This window comes from Symphalangus syndactylus, chromosome 3, assembly GCF_028878055.3.
Source record: "Symphalangus syndactylus isolate Jambi chromosome 3, NHGRI_mSymSyn1-v2.1_pri, whole genome shotgun sequence".
In the NCBI taxonomy this organism is placed as follows: Eukaryota; Metazoa; Chordata; class Mammalia; order Primates; family Hylobatidae; genus Symphalangus; species Symphalangus syndactylus.
In genome coordinates this window covers 89,892,609-89,910,874 of record NC_072425.2, presented here as the reverse complement: position 1 = coordinate 89,910,874, position 18,266 = coordinate 89,892,609, and positions in this window count along the sequence as shown.

The following is an 18,266-nucleotide window of genomic DNA, read 5'->3' as shown; positions in this document are numbered from 1 at the left end:
CTCACTGACTCAACCAGAGCAGCTTTCAGTCCTGCAAGCTCCATTAATGCCATTTTTTTATCTTTTATGCCATATTTTTACTGTACCCTTTATATGTTTAGATATGCATAGATACATAAATACCATTGTATTAGAATTGCCTACAGTATTCAGTACAGTAACATACTGTAAAAGTTTGTAGCTTAGGAGCAATAGGCTATACCATCTAGTTTATGTTAATACACTCTGTGATGTTCCCACAACAAAATCACCTAATGACATATTTCTCAAAATTTATCTCTGTCATTAAGTGATGTATGGCTGTATTGAATTTTTTTTCAATACTTAGCAAACATCTTTACCCCACACTTCAGCACAATTCGTTTTGTAATTTTGTTCTTTTCATTGAGCATACCTTATGGGAATTCCATTAGCAACAGCTCAGGAGTCCATGTAAATATAACTGAGTTTTGTTTTAATCTCGAGGATTTTTCTATTACTTACTATATGGCCATGTCTGCTTTACGCTCTGTCTTTTCTTCTCCTTTCCTGGATTACTGTTATTCCGTATTTGGACGTTTAGAAAATAGCTTTTTATTTTGTGCTTTCTGCTGTAAACAGAGCTTCTTCATCCATGTACCACTCTTTGCCTTAATTCTTTGTGGATCCCAACCAGGGCAACGCCCTCAGATTTAGTCAAGATTCAGTAAGCACATCTCAATAGCAGCAACCTCATGATGTAAGGATGAGACACCTGAAAGGCTGGATTTGTTCCATTATAAGATGTACCCTTTCCATTGTACACATTCTGCTGTACCACATCTTTTATTTGTTATGGCACCAATTTGACCCATTGGATGATTATTAGCACTTGAGTTCTAAGGTTAACTAAGTTAGAACTAGTTAAGATTTCAGTGGCTATTTAGTCATCACTAATGGCCCATGCCACTTTTTCTAACAGAGAAAACCAAACTATTGATTCTGCCATCTTTTAGGCTCAAACCCAATTGACCGATATGATTTAATCCTAATTCCTAATAGTCTCAGCTGTAAAACCCACATCCATATTTATTTTGGGTAACTTCTTCTAACTTAAAGTCAGATTCTTTGGTGTAGGGACCAGGAAATAGAACATTGTATTGACTATTTGACTTCTTATAATATTTTTTTTTTTTGAGACGGAGTCTCGCTCTGTCGCCCAGGCTAGAGTGCAGTGGCGCAATCTCGGCTCACTGCAAGCTCCGCCTCCCGGGTTCACGCCATTCTCCTGCCTCAGCCTCTCCGAGTAGCTGGGACTACAGGCGCCCGCCACCGCGCCCGGCTAATTTTTTGTATTTTTAGTAGAGACGGGGTTTCACCGTGGTCTCGATCTCCTGACCTCGTGATCCGCCCGCCTCGGCCTCCCAAAGTGCTGGGATTACAAGCGTGAGCCACTGCGCCCGGCCTATAATATTCTTTCATTTATTTTCTGTCCATTTAAAATCTCAGGATTTTCTTGTTATCCCATATAAGAATTTCCAAGTGAGTAGATCTTTATATAACAACAAGCAGATGGTACAATTTTCATCTCTCTTTTTATCTTTTGAACAATTTTCACAATTTTCTGCTTAAAAGATAATACCACTTTTGTCCCTTTGGATTATCGAATTATTGTTAAGAAATATATTAAGTTTTCTGTCTATTATACTTTTCCTTGTGCTAATGACCATTATCTGCTTTGCAAATATTATTTTTCCCTTGATCATGATACCATATATACAGTGTATTATGCCCGGCCCTTTATTAAAATTATTGGCATTTTCTCTATGTAAGTTATGCAGTATTACTGGGCTGTTAATATAACCTTGGGTCAATCTAGTAAAGGCATTGGCTGCTGCTTTTTGTCATAGATTCTCCCAACTCTTCTCTCCTATGTTCATGAAAATTTTCCCAAAGACTAAGTTCATCTATGATTATGATTACTTAGGATCCTATATCTATTGATCCTATATACTGCTTGAGGTCCTTTTGAAATACGAGTGTGTTTATGTACAGATATAGTAGAGTTGAAATTGTTCCCTGACATGACCACAACTTGAAAACTATGCTATTCTATGGCTTGGTGGTTTTGCACTTTGAAATTTTGATTATTTCTGTGCTTCCTTGTTATTCCAATGAATCATTCTCCTTGTCCTCCCCCTCCTCATGACCATCATCATCATTATCATTACCATCATCATCATTTGTTTCTATCCTCCTTTTTTTCCCTTGCAGTATTGCTCTGGATATAGTAGTTTTAATTTGGTGTGGTTTTTCTATTTGACTCTCCTTTTTCCTATTATTTTTACTTTTCATTTTATAGAATATTTAATTTCAATAGTAATTAATAATTCTGGCATATTTGGTCATAGTAGGCAATCTAGTTTGTCTTTGGGAATGTTTGAATCTATTAGGTCTTTCAATTTAATCTTTGGAAACAATTTTTTTCATGTAGCATCTCTGAATCAATATTTATTCATAATATTTTTGGTTCAAAATCATTTTTTTCTCTTGACCAATCTGTATTATCATTCTTAGAATAATCTTTAAGTCCACAATTGTATCTACTATTAAAACTAGAACCAGGGGTCATCAAAATTTTCTCTAAAAACCAACTGGTAAATATTTAAGGGCTTAGGACCCGAAAGCCAAAATCAAGAAAGTGTTCTTGACAAAAGGCAAATAGTGTTTTTAAATTTTACTCTTTAATAGGTAAAGAAAAAACATTCTTAGTTCAACGACACAAAACAATAGGTAGAGTATCAGATTCAGTTCATGTACCGTACTTTACCAATCCCTCCTTTCCAGCACAGCTCTGTCAAGTGATTAGGGAACTTTTATTACAATTTTAAATTTTATCCTATGGACTTCATCTCCATTATTTCCATTTCATATTTCTTTATGAAGCTGAATATACACTATGACTCAGAAATTTTACTATGGGTATTTACTCAAATAAAAGAATCAATTCATCCACAGAAGATTTATACCAAGATGTTTATGTCACCTTTATTTTTATTTTTATTTTTTATTTTTTTTATTATTATTATACTTTAGGTTTTAGGGTACATGTGCACAATGTGCAGGTTTGTTACATATGTATCCATGTGCCATGTTGATTTCCTGCACCCATTAACTCGTCATTTAGCATTAGGTATATCTCCTAATGCTGTCCCTCCCCCAACCCCACAACAGTCCCCCTGGAAGTAACACAAATTTCCATCAGTAAATACATTTAAAAATCACTGTGATATACATGCTTACTGACAAAACTATTACTCACCAATAAAAATAAATAAAGTACTTATGTATGCAACAACATGGATTAATCAGGAAAAAATCTTATTTTGGGTTAGAGAAGTCAAGCACGTAAGAATACTATGTAATTCCACTTATACAAAGATTTCCAAAAGGCAAAACAAATCTTAATAACACAATTAGTGTTTGCATATAGAGAGTAGAGATTGACAAGTTAACAATCTGACATCATGACTAAAAGAGCTAGAGAACCAAGAGCAAACAAACCCCAATGCTAGCAGAAGACAAGAAATAACCAAGATCAGAGCTGAACTGAAGAAGACAGAGACAAGAAATACCCTTCAATAGTCAACAAATCCAGGAGCTGTTTTTTTTAAAAAATAAATAAATAAATAAATAAATAAAACAGACCACTACCTAGACCAATAAAGAAAAGAGAGAAGAATCAAATAAACACAATCAGAAATGATAAGGGGGATATCATCACTGACACCACAGAAATGCAAACAACCATCAGAGAATACCATAAACACTTCTATGCAAGTAAACTAGAAAATCTAAAAGAGCTGGATAAAATTCTGGACACATACAACCTTCCAAGACTGAACCAGGAAGAAATTGAATCCCTGAATAGACCAATAAGGAGTTCTGAAATTGAGGCAGCAATAAATAGCCTACCAACCAAAAAAAGCTTAGGACCAGATGGATTCACAGATGAATTCTACCAGAGCTACAAAGAAGAGCTGGTACTATTTCTACTGAAAATATTCCAAAAAAATGAAAAGGAGGGACTCCTCCCTAACTCATTTTATGAGGCCAGCATCACCCTGATACCAAAACCTGTAGAGATACAACAACAAAAAAAGAAAGCTTCAGGCCAATATTCCTCATAAAGATGGATGCAAAAATCTTCAATAAAATACTGGCAAACTGAATCCAGCAGACCATCACAAATCCTATCCACCACGACCAAGTTGGCTTCATCCCCAGGATGCAAGGTTGGTTCAACATACCCAAATAAATAAATGTGATTCATCATATAAACAGAACTAAAAACAAAAACCACATGATTATCTCAATAGATGTAGAAAAGGCCTTCAATAAAATTCAACATCCCTTCATGTTAAAAACTCTCCATAAACTAGGTATTGAAGGAACATACCTCAAAATAATAAGAGTCATATATGAAAAACCCACAGCCAGTATACTGAATGGGCAAAAGCTGGATGCATTTCCCTTGAAAACTGGCACAAGACAAGGATGCCCTCTTTCACCACTCCTATTCAACACAGTATTGGAAGTTCTGGCCAGGGCAGTCAGTCAAGAGAAAGAAACAAAGGGCATTCAAATAGGCAGAGAGGAAGTCAAATTGTCTTTGTTTGCAGATGACATGATCCTGTATTTAGAAAACCCCATTGTCTCAGCCCAAACGCTTCTTAAGCTCGTGCAACTTTAGCAAAGTCTCAGGATACAAAATCAACGTGCAAAAATTGCCAGCATTCCTATACACCAACAACAGTCAAGCAGAGAGCCAAATCATGAATGAACTTTTGTTCACAATTGCTACAAAAAAATAAAATACCTAGGAATACAGCTAACAAAGGAAGTGAAGCACCTCTTCAAGGAGAATACAAACCACTGCTCAAAGAAATCAGAGTTGATACAAACAAATGGAAAAACATTCCATGCTCATTAATAGGAAGAATCAGTGTCGTGAAAATGGCCATACTGCCCAAAGGAATTTATAGATTCAATGCTACTGTCATTAAACTACCATTGGCATTCTTCACAGAACTAGAAAAAACTATTTTAAAATTCATGTAGAACAAAAATGAGCCAGAATAGCCAAGAAAATCCTAAGCAATAAGAACAAAGTTGGAGGCATCATGCTACCTGACTATACTACAAGGTTACATTAACCAAAACAGCATGGTACTGGTACTAGAACAGACACATAGACCAATGGAAGAGAATAGAGAACTCAAAAATAAGACTGCACACCTAAAACCGTATGATCTTAGACAAACCTGACAAAAACAAGCAATGGGGAAAATATTCCCCATTTAATAAATGGTGCTGGGAGAACTGGCTAGCCATATGCAGAATATTGAAACTGGATTCCTTCCTTAAATCATGTACAAAAATCAACTCAAGATAAACTAAAGACTTAAATGTAAAACCCAAAATTATAATAACTCTAGAAGAAAATCTAGGCAATACCATTCAGGACATAGGCACTGGCAAAGATTTCATGATAAAAACACCAAAAGCAATTGCAACAAAAGCAAAAACTAACAAATGAGATCTGATTAAACTAAAGAGCTTCCTCACAGCAAAAGAAACTATAATCAGAGTGAACAGACAACCTACAGAATGGGAGAAAATTTTGCAATCTATCCATCTGACAAAGGTCTAATATCCAGAATCTGTAAGAAATTTAACAAATTTACAAGAAAAAGACAAACAACCCAATTAAAACATAGGCAGGCAAAGAACATGAACAGACACTTCTCAAAAGAAAACATATATGCAGCCAACAAACATATGAAAAAAACTCAATATCATTGATCATCAGAGAAATGTAAATCAAAACCACAATGAGATAACATCTCACACCAGTCAGAATGGCTATTAATAAAAAGTCAAAAATCAATAGATGCTAGAGAGGTTGAGGAGTAAAAGGAATGCTTTTACGCTGCTGTTGGGAGTGTAAATTAGTTCAACCATTGTGGAAGACAGTGTGGCGATTCCTCAAAGACCTAAAGGGAGAAATACCATTTGACCTAGCAATCTCATTACTGAGTATATTCGTAAAGGAATATAAATCATTTTATCATAAAGATACACGTATGCGTTTGTTCAGTGTGGCACTATTCACAATAGCAAAGTCATGGAATCCAAACGCCCATCAATAATAGACTAGGTAAATAAAATGTGATACATAAACACCATGGAATACTATGAAGCCATAAGAGGAACAAGGCCATGCCCTTTGCAGGGACACAGATGGAGTTGGAAGCCATTATCTTTAGCAAACTAATGCAGGAATAGAAAACCAAACACCATATGTTCTCACTAGGAAGTGGGAGCTGAATGATAACACATGGACACATTGGGGAGGGACAACACACATTGGGGTATGTCAGGGAGGGCCAGGGGAGGAAGAGCATCAGGAAGAATAGCTAATGGATACTGGACTTAATACCTAGGGGATGGGATGATCTGTGCAGCAAACCACCATAGTATATATTTACCTACGTGACAAACCTACACATTCTTCACATGTACTCCTGAACTTAAAAGTTGAAGAGAATAAAAAGAAAATACAGTGTGATTGTATAGGGGCATAAAAAAATGTTATGGGGTTATAGAAATGTTCTATGTCTTCATAGAGCTAGAGGTTACATGGAAAGGATCACATATCAAGCTCATTTAATCATAATCTTAAGATCTGTGCATTTTACTGAAAATAAAGTTTACCTTAATAAAACTATAAAAAGACATTAAAAATTCAGTTATCCTTCAGTAATACAGACAAACTCAATATTACTTAATAAATATATACTTCATGCAATATTAGCATATAAAATCCAACAATATGTAAAGGGGAGAAAAACTCAAGTTGCATTTATTTAATAATGCAAGGTTGATTTACTATTTGAAAGCTGATAATACAATTTGCAAAATTAACAGAAAAAGGAGAAAAATCCTATAGTAATTTTAATAGATACATAAAAGTGTTTCGCAAATTTCAACACCAATAAAATAAGACTAGTAGAGAACATCCTCAATCTAATGTATGGCCTCTACAAAAAATGCAAAGCTAACATTAAACCTGATAGTGAAAGATCAATTGTTTCCTTCAAAAATCAGGAGGAAGGCAAGAATGTCCCCTTTTACCACTTCTATTCAACATTATGCTAAAGGTTCTAGACATTTTAATAAGGCAAGGAAAGAAAGGAAGAATGGAAGAAAGAAAGAGGAAGGAAGGAGGGAGGAAGGGAGGGAGGGAGGGAAAGGTAAAAAAGCAAGGAAGGAAGGGGAAGGGGAAGGGAAGGAAGGAAGAAAGGAAAGAGAGAGAGAAAGAAAGAGGAAAGAAAAAAGAAAAATCAGGAAGAAGTAAAACTTCCTCCATTAAATTATCAACAGTAAAATGAACAATTATTTGTGTATAGTTCTATAAATTTTAATACAGAACACTCTTTCTGGGAGTGTTACTTGCAAGACTCTTTCTGGGAGTCTTACTTGCAAGGAATTAGTCAAACTAACACTTACCTCTCAGCTCACCCTCCTGACTGAAGGGTTGCACACTACACCTTCCTCTCCAAGCAACCTGTACTATTTCAACAAATAGAAGCTGAGATCATACCTGTTAATATCACTTTTAGCAACATTGGAGGATTGTTCCTATAATAAACAGGAAAGGAAGAGTAAGACTAACACCCAAAGCCTTAAAAACAACTACCTTACCTCTCTTGGATTCAAACTACTGTCCAACCAGCTCAGTTAATCCATATTCTACAGGATATATTGGTTATGTGAAACACATCCTCTTGAATGACCAACAGAATTATTATTTAGGTAGTATTTTTATGCCAATAGTAAACAAAGTTATTCATTTAATACTTAAATTGTGTGGTGAAATTTTGCCTTTGGAAAAAATAATAGCATCAATTTATGATCTAAATTATCAAATGGTCCTGGGATTGCTGGTTCAGTTGATTGGTGACTTCCCTGGGGACCATCCCATCTGACTAATCTCTTTGCTATTCTAATTTCATAGTGAAGGGATAAAATTTTTGATTTGGGTCACTTCTTCATAAGTGGCTTCAGTGCTTGATGATGCTCAATCATATTGCATATACCACTTCCATTTGATGATGGAGTTCTGGGCATGCCCAACTTTATGGCTTGATATATCATGTAACATTCAGTTCATGATAGGTAGTTCAATTCACTCAATCTCATTGCAACTTGGTGACCAATGGTTAAGTGCGCAGTCTCTATGTAGGCCTTGTGGCAGGCTCCGTGCTGATTCTCAAAGGAGAATAACTATCCACAGAGGAGGGCAAGGCTTTGCTTTAAAATCCTAGGGCTCTGCTCTGCAATTCATCTACAGTGGCCTGCCAATTCTCTACTCAGCACCCATATCTGGCACTGACATGTGAATCACCATTGGATCTACTAGATCACATGGCCAAATGGTAGATCAGGTACACAAAAGCCTAAATCTGTTGCAGGACCTTCACTTGTTCTGGGCCCCACTCAAACTCAGCAGATTTTAGGGGCACTTGGTACAAGATTGGATAACGTACACAAATTAGAATATGGTGTTTCCAAAATCCAAAGACCCACAAGCATTGTATCTTTCTGAGGAAAGACTGTGAGGTATATTTCTGGCCTTAACAGCCTAAAGCGAACTATTTATAATGGTCCTTATAAACAGAGATGGAAAAATTATACTTCCAAGGTAACATAGGGTGTATCAATTTGCCCAAGCAATGAAACCAGATCTGGCACAGCTGCTGCAATTTGAGTCACCATTTGGCTAAGCTTATGATAATCCAGTTATTCTTCAAAATCCATCTGTCTTCTGCACAGGCCAAATAGGTGAGTTGAATTGTGATGTGGTGAAAATCATCACACCTGCATCTTTCAATCCATCATAGTGACACACAACTCTACAATCACTTGAGGAATGTGGTATTGCTTTCAATTTATTATTTTCCTAGGTACAGGTAGTTCCAGTGGATTGGACTTGCCCTTTCCCACCATAATAGTTCTCACTCCACAGGTCAAGGAACCAATGTGGGGAGATTCAGGGTTTAGTATTAAGCAATCTCAGCCCTGCAACTACAGGAGATAAGTGTCTCCTTCAGGGCATATTTAGAAGCTTATGGGTCATTTGTAAGGCTCTTGAGCTGGGAATTCAAATCCCTAAGCTTATCCTTTTCTTTTTGCACTTTGTCTGGTGACATTAGAAGTATACTATAAATTTTTTAAACTTTATGTTTTCCTGATGCTTCAACATCCCCACAAATAATCTGTAAACACGTTGCCCACACAATCAGGTACATTGGTGTGGGTAAGTCTGGTCTCTGCCACAAGATTCCCTTCTTGGCTTCCCTTTACTGACCTAGTCACATTCAAACACACCAATAAAATCTCCTCATGGTTTTTGCTTGTGTATTTCACCCCATCCCCCAATAAAAGCATTTGCCCATGGGTCCAATCTCCCTCCCCCACTTCTCTCTCTCTTTCAGGCCCTCATCTACTTGATTGAGCTCACTTCTTGAGATTTCCTCCCATATGGCCTCCTGCATGGCATGCTGTGCCTCTTGCCTCTAGGACCTGTGTGTATAATAATCACTCTCTGAATATAATTCTTTCAATTGTGTTGAAATACTCCTTAAAGACCCCACAAAAAGGATTTATTCCCCATTTACAATAATAGAGCAACCAGTCAATCTTGTATTTGTTAATTTGACAAAAATGTTCAATAATATTATATACAGTCACCAGATACTTGACTTTTATAAGCAGTTGATTATGAATATCCAATGATAATATTTTGCATGTCTGTATTTCCAGACCACATCATGAACTATGAGTGCTCTTTTCACTATTGGAAATAGAGTGATTTGCATATTTAAATATAATCTAGTTATATTTAGAAAGCCAATTCCAGAAACCCCAGAATCAATTCAGAGGCTTCATCTTTAAGATTCTGTCCCTCTACAACCACTCTTGGTACCAAAAGCTGTATTAATCAGGGTTCTCCAGAGAAAAAGAACGGATAGGAAACAGGTTCCCCCAGAATAATTTTTGATGAAATGTCTGGGCATCCCCAGGCCCAGTAAGTTGATGCATGATAATAACTTCACAGGATACAATCAGGAGCTGGCAGTCAACAGATAAAAGTACAAAGTAAGAAAAACTTGACCTCTAACCCTACTTTTCCAACTTAAAATTTATTGGTTGGAAAACTTGTCCCTTCCCTGGGATATCAGGCACTGAGACCCACACCTTGAAGTTATGGCTATGACATAATGGAAACCTTGCCTCCAGCTCTGTTGTGCCACTTAGTATTTATGAATGGAGAAGAACAGACTCTCCTCCAGTATGATGAAAGTAATTATATTTGATCCTCCAGAAAGCAACTGTATGACACAATGGAGCGGCAGCGTCTGTTTCTGATCTACCACCTCTGCACTCCACCAGGATAGCCTGCTGTAACCACTCATTATCTCTATTGCCTCCTGGGAGTGTAGGAGACAGTGTAGGAGTGGTCTGTAGACAGTGGTATTCAAAGTATATCCCTATACCAGCAGCATAAGCATCACCTGGAAAACTATTAGAAATTCAGTTTCTTGGGCTCCATCCTGACATAGTGAATCAGAAAGCCTGTACGTGGGTCTCAGTTATCAGTTTTAACAAGATCTTCAGATGATTATTTATCTAGTGTTCACTAAAGTTTGAGAACCAGTGCTTTAGGGGATCAACTAACTTAACCCACTTCAACTATTTTCATTGCTTAAGGACTTCTCAGAGCCTCAGACGATAATGTATACTGAAATTTCCAAGCTTCTCAAACACATTTAACTACATATTTTTTAAACATAAGCATACCTTTAGGATTATGTTCTATGAAATATTCTTAATAAAACAGAATTTGAGAGTGTGCTATTTGAACTGGAATGCCTAATGATATTACCTTCCTTCAGTCAAGTAAAAGTCATACAATTAAAAAAGGATATGAAGAAACCAGACTCTCCTTCTTTCAAAATGATTACATTTCTATTTAATGAATGAAATCATTCTTTGAGATAACTAATGTTGAAATCCAGTTTGTCAAAAAAATTATATTTTGTGATTAAATAATTTAAAATTCTCAAACAAGCCCCATATACTTACTTGCCCTCTTTTATTGTATTCCTAATTCTGTACAATACTTGGCAGATATGGATTAATAAAAATTAAAGTGGGTTTTTAATTAAAGAAGCAGGAATAAAACAGTTTACTGAAATCTCAGTTAACCCAAAGCTTTATTTTAACCAATACTTTCAATTATGCACATAGCTGCACTGTTTTCATGGTTAAGTCATTGAGAATCTAGAAAATGAAAAGTAGATCTACTGCCATTGTTTATGTTCCCACAGTTTCAATACCTATGAGACTCAATACGCTGGAGTTTGTCAGTGTTCCAGGTTTTAAATAAGAGGATGTCTGCATATTTGCTCTAAGTGGTATTCCAGAAAGCTCATAAATTGATTTTTAACTGCTATGTCACATAAAAGTCACTTAATTTGGGCTGGGAACCAAATGAGCTTCTATCTGAAATTAGTTCTGAAACTAATGTGTGTCCTTGTACAGTCATTGATGGCCATTTTTCCATATCTCATGGGCTCTGAAAATTCATGGTTCTATTTTTATGTAAAACTGGTTGCACCAATTGAACATTTGGAACCAAATGAAAATGGTAATTCAAATGACAAATGAGTTAAAATAATAGTCATGTATCTAGGGAGAAAAAATTAAAAAAATGATATCTCACATTTAAAGTAGATAAATCAGCACTCAAACATCATCATAATACTCATAATCAGGCCGGGTGCTTGTGGCTTGTGCCTGTAATCCCAGCACTTTGGGAGGCTGAGGCAGATGAATCACTTGAGTTCAGGAGTTTGAGACTAGCCTGGCCAACATGGTGAAACCCTGTCTCTACTAAAAATACAATAATTAGCTGGGAATGGTGATGGGTACCTGTAATCCCAGCTACTTGGGAGGCTGAGGCAGGAGAGTCACTGGAACTTGGGAACTGGAGCCTGCAGTGGGCCGTGATCATGACACTGCACTCCAGTCTGGGCAACAGAGCAAGATTCTCTCTCAAATATATATATTTGAGTATATATATATATATATATTTGAGTATATATATATTTGAGTATGTATATATTTGAGTATATATATATATTTGAGTATATATATATATTTGAGTATATATATTTGAGTATATATATATATATTTGAGTATATATATATTCACAACTCAGAGTTATTTATTGCTTATAACATCACAAAAACAAATCAACAGGGGAAATTAATTAATTTGAGTAAGAACCCTCTCTGGAAATGTATGTATTGTTCTACTTTCACATATGGTAAATGATGTATTTCATAGCAAAAGATTGGAGAAGCCTACTTGATCATTAAGAAGAGACTGGTTAAATAAAAATCAGCACATTTTTATAATGAAATATCATTGTGTAAACAGGTAATTGTATGCACATATTGTTAAAATGAACCTTGGTTACAAGTTTTACCTGTAGCCACAAACTTCAAACTTCTGCCATGTGTCCAAGTACCTTAAATGAATGGAAAATTATTGACACAAGTGTTTCAGGAGTGTTTCTCAGATGTTTTTCTTGAAGGCACAAGGCATTAAACCAAATGGATTTTTAGAAGCCATTACTTTTAGTGTTTAAGTAATGTATTAGTGTTACAGGACTAGGTAATACAGTGTTTAGGTAATATATTATTAGTGATACTAGGACATAGTTCAGTGAAAGTAACATTTGGTTGAAGTTAAGAAGCTTCACAGTCCCATTAGTCTCAATGTTGTCATAATTTTGGACAAGTCACTGAATTTCTTTGTACTGTATTTTTCTTTGTACAATTACAAACATGGATTGTATAATCTCTAAGAATCCATTGCTATCAAATGTTTTATAAACTTTTATAGCATTGCCACCTCAACTATTTCATTAATATTAATACTTTGGGAGATCACATCTTTAACAGCTGAAAAAGACTTCAAACAAAATTCCTTCAGAATAAAGTACTATATAGCAGTCTCTTCTTACTCCCAAATCCTCTGAGGGATGGAGAGTCTCCATGTTTATTAGGAAGATTCTAATACACAGTCTGGACAGCGGGTTATTCTCTGTGCACAGGTCCTATAGCCAATGTTAGGTATTCTTGAATATCAAAAAGACTGTTGAATTTATAACAGGAATGATAGAAGATGTGAGGAGAATGGAACATTTAGGGAGGATATTATTGGCCTGGAAAAGACTTTGGGTTGCCTCAAGCTGCTCCTGTATTCTTTTTGCCTAACACTGTGTCTTTGCTTTGAAAATGTGGCTATAAAATTTGAGTCAAGCTTAATAAGTGATTGAGAAATATTAGATAAATAAGTGTCAACCCAATGGATAACAATTATATTTTAAATAAAAAATTTCTAGATAACTGATTATATTTATGCAAGAAAATTATATGTAAACTCTGACATAATTTTGAAGGTATCTGCCCTTGTGACATCACATGAAACAAGACTTCTTGGCAGAGGAAAGTGGATTTCTAATGATTATGGTGATTTAACTAGTGTTGATTAGATCAAATGACTGACAGATTAGTTATTCTCTTTTGGAAACATTTAAAGGAGGGATTTCTAAGTCAGAACTGATTAGAAGTATAATTTTTTAAAAATCAAAATTAGAAGGCATTTTGAATAACAGAAATAAAATTGATCATTAAAATGTATAAGGGGATCCTGTAAAGTCTCTTGTCTTGAAGATGATACTACTTTCTTACATAATATTATTCAGCTTAAATGAAAGAGCAACAACAAAAGATCATGTATTACAATTCTACCTAATACTCATACCAAAGATGTTAGAAAAATAGCATGTGGACTTAAGGTATTTTCTCAGAAGAATTCAGGTATGGAAGCTACTTTTAGACATCTTATTTCTAGTTTCTTTATAGAAAAATGCAATGCCTCTTTTCCCAGCATCTCAGATCCACTTCATTAATTCATTTGACTGCCATCATCACTTTCGCTGAACTCAGAGATACAGCTAAGAATGTAAATATATGAATTAGAAGATGCAGTTAGAGCTGGTGAGTGGTTTCACTAAGATACACATTGCTAATGTGCTTCTGGAAAGTCTAAAGGGAATATCAGTCTATATTCATTAGTAATCTGTTACAATGGGAAATCCTAGGGTTGTGAGAGTTAACAAATAAAAATTCAGGATGCCAGGTTAAATTTGAATTTCAGATTAATAAAAAATAATATTTTAGTATAAATATATCCTGCATATTACATAGAACATACTTATACTAAAACATAATTCATTGTTTATCTGAAATTCAAATTTAACTGAATATCTTGTATTTCACCTGGCAACTCCAGCACTGGCCCCTAATGAAACACAGCTCCTTATATCCACACACTAGTATATCCCCGATCCCTTACATCTGGACTGGGTCTTTTGTTACTAAAACCAAATGGATGTAGCAAAAGTGATACACTGCCAGTTTTAGGCATAAGTTTTAGAGACACCTGGCAGCTTCTGCCCTTGTGGTCTTTGGGTGCTAAACTGTCATAGAAAAAACCCAACAACCTCAATAAGACTACATGTAAGAGAACTGGCAAACTCATTGGATAGGCCCAACATCTAACCCCAGTTGAATAGCTACCCAAGCAGAGGTTCCTGTGAAGAAGCCATCTTGAATGTACAGTCCCATTAGACAGACACTATATGGAGCAGAGACGGATCATACGTGCAGTGCCCTGTCTGATTCCTGACCCACAAACCATCAGAAATAATAAAATGATTGCTGTTTTAAGTGTTTTGGAGTAGTTGTTATGCAACAATAGATGACTAAGGCATACAAGACCCCAGCTCCAATTCTACTTAGCGATCTGTGCAGTTCTCTAAGAAAGTGACTTCTACGGAGTTTTAGAAGTAAAGATGACAATATTAATTCATAGGCATATCAAGATTATTAACAAATTACCTTGTTCACTGTGCTTGAGAAAATAAAAAGTTGTGCAAGTGTTAAATGTATGAAGGTTTTGTAAAACCAAGAATGAATTGGCAAATTAAATACTTAAAAAATAAATTCAACATCAGAGGAGTAAGTTTGATCATTGTGGGCAAAATACTCACATATTTTTCTTTTCTTTTATTAAAGAAAACACATTTCATTATTCTATTGCTTTCTTCTTTTGATTACCTTTCCAGAGCTTAAATTTGAATAAGATTTTGCCATTGATTCTGTAATGATAACTTTACTGCAAATAATTTCTAATAGGACATTTTAACCTTTGCTTCAAACAAAAGGGTAAAAGCTAAAGAAACAACAAGTCACCCAGAACTTTTCATATCAGGAAGAGGAAAATAATTTTATATCAACTTTACAAAAGAAAAAAATTTTTACATTGCAATCTTGATGAAAAGTTGTACATATTAGCCTAAAGATTTTTTAAAATGCTACACTTAAACTATGTAATTTCCAAAGATATCCATGATATCAGTTGAGATTGCATTCGGTTGCAAGTAACAGAAAACTCAAATGAATTAAAAGTGGCTTAACAATATGCAGTTTTATTTTATCACGTAGGAAAAGTCTGGAAGTGCACAGAGAGGGTAGTATGCCAGTTCCACAGCATTACTTCTACTTTGTGGCCTCTCACACAGTTTACATTTGTTACCTTGTTGATGATAAAACTTGCTTGAACTTCAGTCATCACATCCACATTCCAGAAAGCAGAAAGAGGGATATTCTCCCTCCCTTTTAGGAAACTTTTCAGAATCTTAAAAAGAAACTTTTGTTTGCATTCTGTTGACCAGAACTTAATCACATGATGATATGGTTGGGAAAAGTAGCCTCTATTCTGAGTGATCAGGTCTCCAGTTTAAATGGGATATTTATTTCTAAGGAAGAAGGGGAGAATGCTCATTGGTTCTCTGTGCCATATGGCTTATTTCATACAGATTGATACTTGTTAATAATTAACTTTGAAAATATTCTAAAATTATTTACATGTGTGTGTTTTCAACTAAAATTTGTAAGGAGATATTGAATTATTGAGCACCAATTACATGCAGAAAATTGTTAAGTGTGGTGAGATTATTTATAAAGATAAATAATTTATAAAGATATATAAATTTTTTATAAAGATAAAACCAGTGTTTGGTTAATAGAAAAAGCTTAAATTTTATGTTATCACCAAGTAAGGGGAAATTACAACTTGCAGAGATATTAAGCAAAATGTCCATAAAGAAATTCCATTTCACCAACCTCCAATTGTGTGAGTGTATATCTGTACTGATTTTCCTTTCAGCCCTTTACTTTATTGTTTCAGGTATCCTCACAACTTTACAAAAACTAGTAAAAAATACAAAATAAAGAGGAAGAAGAGAAGAACAAGGAGGAGGAAAAGGAGGAGGAGGAGGAGAATTATTTTATTTTTGAGTTCTTTACTCTTTCCACCTCCTTGCCTTGATTGGAACCAGTTCATCCCCTACCTTTGGGCGGGCCATCTCAGAGCTCTCTCATTGTCCTACAGATCCCAGAGGTTGTATCAATATTATTCCAGCACCCACCACTTGTTGGTGTCACTTCCAGCTTAATACTCTTTCCCCATTGTGCAAAAAAACTTCTCTTCTTTGAAGGACTCATTTCCTTAAGCAATACCTCTCTCTAATCTTTTTTGTCATTGTCATCTGTCAATATCTCATCCCTCCCATGAATCCCTGAAGATTTTGACATCTGCCTTACAGAGATGTTTACATTCTCCTCTTGACTGTCTTGGGTGACCATGGCATCCATATGGTAGACTCATCTGCAACATTAGCGTCAATGCTTCTTAATCCAGCTGGGATTCTGACTGTTTTTACCTTTGCTGAAGCTTAGCCACTTTCATAAACAGCAACACCTTAAACCTTGACATTATTCTGAATTTAGATATTTCTCATAACTTTAATGCCTAAACTCTACTTCCTGTCATAATGGTTCAACATTAACAAAGCCTCCAATTTCTTCTCACTTCCTTTTTTTCATTATCATTCATTTCCTTCCAAGTTGAACCTAGAGTCTCTACTGTTTGAGCGCTACGTCAATCATCACTAACTAGTACTTTCAATCTTCTCTTCCTAAGCAATGTCAGCTGGGCACTCAGGGCAATAAGAGATGGCTAGAAAAACAAGCAAACAGGCAAGCAGATAAACAGATTCTTATTGTCCACCATAGACATGTAACATAGTAACACCACTTCAATACTTAATTCCACCCCTCTCTCATTAGCTTATCAGATGACCTTACTCTTTCTTCCCCAAAATTTGAGATGCTTATATCTGAATTTCCTTAACTTCCTGACAAATACAAATGCACGCATCTGTCCTCATTCCTACATTTTTCCCTACCTTCTCTTGGAAAGGGATCTGTCTTCTGCATATGAAGCCTCAGTTCCCTCCCTGCACTTTCTATGCCATCTCTCCCACCTTCTCAGAGTCATTAGCACTTCTGCTTACTCTCTTCTCATTTTCTACATCTTCTCCTATGTTTTAAGATGCATCCCACTCATATTTACACCCTCTTCTCACATCTACTCTTTTATTTCCCTTGCATTCACAGCCAAGATTTTGGGAAAAGCATAGTGTACATTAACAGCTTCAGTTTTGTTCAGTTCTTTGAAATCATCTCCTTTTACTCTTCCACCAGTGCTCTCCTCCACTTCCAAGGCCAATAACCTCTTGGTTGCTAAATCCAGTGGATGCAGTTTACTCCTTATCTTATTAGTCTTCTCTGTAGCATTTTACATAATTCCCCACACTTGGCTACAGAAACACTCTGTTTTCACAGCACACCTCTCAGTAGATTCTCTTCCACCTCTCTGAATGCTCCTTCATTGTCTCTTTAGAGAGCTCTTTAGGTGAGATGATGTTTTTTTATGTTTCTGTTTTTTGCTCTTCTACTACTCTTCTGAATATCCCTTGGTATCTCATCTACTCTCATTAATTCACTTTAAAACAATATGCTTACAGATCTCAAGTCCCTATTTCCAGGCTTGGCAACAGGAATGGAAATGAAAGAGAATATCATATTTGTTCTCTCTGTCTGGTTAGTTTCTAAATTACCAGTGCAGAAACTACGGACAGCACCTAGTACAGTGTTTTGCATACTGAGGCAAATTAGATAATAACTAACCCTGGCAGAAA